The sequence below is a fragment of the Cibotium barometz genome, chromosome 3, assembly GCF_041138505.1.
Source record: "Cibotium barometz isolate CiBa-2024 chromosome 3, ASM4113850v1, whole genome shotgun sequence".
NCBI classification, from domain to species: Eukaryota; Viridiplantae; Streptophyta; class Polypodiopsida; order Cyatheales; family Cibotiaceae; genus Cibotium; species Cibotium barometz.
Window position 1 is genome coordinate 36,215,051 of NC_141048.1, and position 4,362 is coordinate 36,219,412.

Genomic DNA, 4,362 nt, shown 5'->3' on the forward strand with positions numbered 1-4,362 from the left:
ACTCTGGGATTTAGAGTGCCTTAATTCAGCAGGTTACTTGGGAAAATTGTTGTGCTCATGTTCGATGGATGGAGGATCATTTTGCTATGTGAGCAAGTTCCTTTCTAATATATAAAACCACATTTTCACTTTTAAGAAAAGGGTGGAACTTTTACTAAACTACCTAAAAGATCCATAGATTCAAGAAATAAAGTATAGAGTGGACTGCTTGCTACTTGGAATGTGCACAAGGTTTAAAAAAAATACAAAGTTGCATGTTATGGTTAGTGGCACAAATTGGTGGGCCACATAATCCATGCATGCATGTGTATGCACACATGCACACACACACACACACACACACACATGCATGCACACACGCACATAGAGAGAGAGAGAGAGAGAGAGAGAGAGAGAGAGAGAGAGAGAGAGAGAGAGAGAGAGATTATAATGCCATACCTAAGCCATAGGTTCACAAATGATCAATATGATGGCATCAAAGTGGGAAGATTGGAAATTGAACCCATGAACTTTTGTTTAGGAGCTCAACTACTTCATATGTACTATATACACACATGAGAGAGAGAGAGAGAGAGAGAGAGTCTATTCTACTTTTTTGAAAAGATTAACATTGATGGAAATTGCTACAGTGGAATGTGTTGTGTTGAACGTGTAGTACTCTTTGGGTAGAGGCTTTTGTACATGCATGTACTTAGTAGAGTATGTGGGTATCAGGGGAAGAAGGTTCATCCTTGACACAAGGACGATAATAAAAGCTTTCTAAAGGGGCGAGAAAAGAAGGATAATGGTTGAGAGTTAAGCGAGAAATAAGTCCATGCAAGCAGGCTTTTTTACATTCATTTGTGATACTTTGCGATGCTAAGTGAGTGTGCAATATATAAATGGACAAATTGGGGTGAGATTCTTGCTAAGATATCATCAAAGCATTTGGAAAATGGGTATTGAATTTGTTGGGGGCAAGGAACCTTGTTAAACATAAAGTGAAAGATAAGAAAGGGTGGTTCCCAGAAGCGGCTTCAAGTATATATTGAAGGACATTGATGATGTGGGTTCAACATGGAAAAGGAGAAAAAAAGGATGTATGTGAAGGTACTCACTAAGGACTTAGGACACTGGGTGTAGATGGGCTTTAATTTAAGGAGTGGATGTGAATGTCATCCAGTCAACGACGCGGAGAGGAACCGCGGAGAAAATCTCGCTTTACAACTTGCCGGTACGACTGTGATGGCCAAGAAAGTGAAAAAAGTAATTAATAAATAGCAACTTTGTGGGAAGGAAAAATGTGAGCGCCCTTGTCATGTCATGGTTAGCTCATATCTAAAGAAGAAATGTCCATGGGGCGCCATGTCTCTCTCTCCTCTCTGTTCTCTACACACTCTCTCTCTCTCTTCTCTCTCTTCTCTTTGTGTTGTAAACTTGTATCAGTGTCTCTCTAATTTCGTCTCCAATCCCGTCCTTTTCTTGAGCTTTATGTCTTCTGTTATCGAACAGGCTTTTCTACTACCTACTGACCCATTTATTTGCCCCTTTCCAAGACAGGAGGTCTCTCTCAACTGTGGCTTTTAAGTCTTACTGCTGCCCCCCCCTCTAGAGCTCTCTAGTTTTTAACAGCTATGTGCGCCAGCCTGCAATGGCAATACCCTTCTTCTTGTAGCCCTTGCAGACTCTCTTTTCTTTTTTTCTACCATTCGGATTCCTCCATCGCCTTTTTTGCCCCATTTAGCAACGTTTGTCCTCCTCCCATCGCTTCTGTTACCCATTAGGAATCTAGGATGCAGTTTTTGCTCATTGGGCTTTGATTTTTGCCCATTTGAGCGCCCTTATCTGGGTTCTTTTTTTGTGGCTTTTTGAGCAAATCTGGTTGTTTATGCTGTTTGGGTCCTTGAGCAAATCTGGTTGCTTGTGCTGTTTGGGTCCTTCCGACGTAGCTCTTTTTTTCCCTTTCGGCTGTCATTTCTATTTGGTTGTACAAATCCATCATTCGGGTCCTCCTCTCACTTCTTCTTTTGGCCCTCTTTGATTTTCTCCCAAATCTTCTCTCTAATCCCTTATTTATCTCAGCTTAGTGTTTAATCCCTCCCTAATCACCTTCTTTTTCCCTTTGATTGATCTGAACCCCTGCTTTAAGTGCACGTTTGTATTCTATACATATCTTCTAATCCGTCCAAATGACAGTTCATCAACTATGGAGGTTTCCAAGGGGCACAACAGACCTGGCAGGGCTAAGGGGCAATGGCAACAGCACCACAAGCAGCCTTGCAGCAGGGCTTCAGCAACTGAGCAATGAGGAGCTAACCCATCTGCACGATCTGATATGGAGATACCACACTCATACATCAGATGCAGATCAGTGCTGTTCGATGGTCGTGCAACGGATAAGGGCACCCGTGGAACAAATTTGGCCAATAGTGAGAAGGTTTGACAATCCACAAGCATACAAGCACTTCATAAAGAGGTGTTCTATGAATGGAGATGTTAGAGTGGGCAGCACAAGGGAGGTTGAGCTCATATCTGGCCTCCCAGCTGCCTCGAGCACGGAGAGGCTTGAGATCTTGGATGAAGAGAGACACATACTCAGCTTTAAGATTGTGGGCGGCCAACACCGCCTCCAAAACTACCAATCTGTTACTACCCTCCATGAATCAGAGCTTGATGGAAAGCCTGCTACCATTGTCATTGAATCTTATGCTGTTGATGTGCCGCATGGGAACACCATTGAGGACACCAGAGTGTTTGCTGATACCATTGTCAAGTACAACTTGCAGTCCCTGGCCCGCATATCAGAGTATCAAGCTTGACTTGAGCAAGATGTAGGCTTTTGATCCTGCAATGAACAGTAAGGAGCCCTCTTTGGGGCCTGATGTCTCATGTTTTCATGCATTGCGTTTCAATGAGATCATGATGTTGTCATGGATTGTTTATGATACCGTGATCAAAGGAAGCAGCTTAATGTTCATGTAGGCATCATGGATTGCTTTAATAATGGAAGCATCACCTTTCGTGCAGCCAGAAGCATTTTTTTCGTCATCCTGGAGGCCTTCATCAACATGACCGAGGATCAGACTGCATGAGCCATTTTGAAGTGAGCACTGAGGACTGCAGGATACCAATGAAAGGTTTGGATATGGAGGTTTTTGCATTGAGTATCATTAGGCAAAAAGTAGTATCTGTACTGCAGGTTGTAATTTTTTTAGCCATAGCGAATTGACTTATATTTTTCAATCGTGGGCAGGGGTGTCAGAAACATTGTTTGTCATCGTGCAAGATCTCTTATGTTTACAAGCTAGTGGCCCTTCCATTGCTTCTGTTATAGCATGGGCAAATAAGAATGCAATGATTTGTGAGGGCATTCGCTATGTATCTAAATCTCTCTCTCTCTCTCCCTCTATATCTATATATATTTATATATATATACACACACCACACATGTACGTACTTATGTATATATACACACATATCTATATCTATATCTATATATATATATAGATATACACACACATCACACATGTACGTACTTATGTATGTATATATATGTACTTGTGTATCGTATGCATGTATGCCTATTTATGTATGCATGCATGCATACATATGTATGCATGTATATACATATACATATACATATACATATACATATACATATATGTATATACATATATGTATGTATATACATATATGTATATACATATATGTATATACATATATATATGTATATACATATATATACATATACATATATGTATGTATATCATATACATGTATGTATATCATATACATATATGTATATGTATATATATGTATATACATATATGTATATACATATATGTATATACATATATATACATATACATATATGTATATGTATATGTATATGTATATGTATATGTATGTATGTATATATATATATAGGCATGTGTGTATGTATATGCACATATGTATATGTGTACATTCATATGCGTACATATATATATGTATGTATAGGCATGTGTATGTATGTATGTATGTGTACATATGTATGTATATGTGTACGTTCATATGCGTACATACATTCATATAAACATATACAGACACATGTGTATCTTAAAAAATCATGCAAAAGTCACATGGGGAGAACAATTATTGGGTTTTTTTAATCTTGGAGAGCTACATGCTAAGTTTGAATTAAGCAAAAATAATTAATCAATATTCAAGTATTAAAGTTTAAAAATAATTAATCAATATTTAAGTATTAAAGTTTACTAATGTACGCATGTGTGTGTATGTATGTATGTGTGTATATGTTCTTACAAACATGTACAGATACAGAAGCATCTGTGTAACTTAAAAAATCATGCAAAAGTCGCATGGGAATAATAATTATTGGGT

The 4,362-nt window shown here is 38.4% G+C and overlaps 1 pseudogene across 3 annotated transcripts; it reads left to right on the forward strand.

The window, feature by feature from the left end:
* Positions 1–1,387: 1,387 nt before the first annotated feature.
* On the forward strand, positions 1,388–3,363 carry LOC147640015 (abscisic acid receptor PYR1 pseudogene; annotated as a pseudogene). Of its 3 annotated transcripts, XR_015262298.1 has the most exons (3): positions 1,390–2,836; positions 3,007–3,116; positions 3,233–3,363. The product of XR_015262298.1 is annotated as an abscisic acid receptor PYR1 pseudogene, transcript variant X2 (transcript). The 3 variants fall into 3 exon arrangements; XR_015262300.1 differs by lacking the exon at positions 3,233–3,363 and having other exon boundaries at positions 1,388–2,810; positions 3,007–3,222; XR_015262297.1 differs by lacking the exon at positions 3,233–3,363 and having other exon boundaries at positions 3,007–3,222.
* Positions 3,364–4,362: the final 999 nt, after the last annotated feature.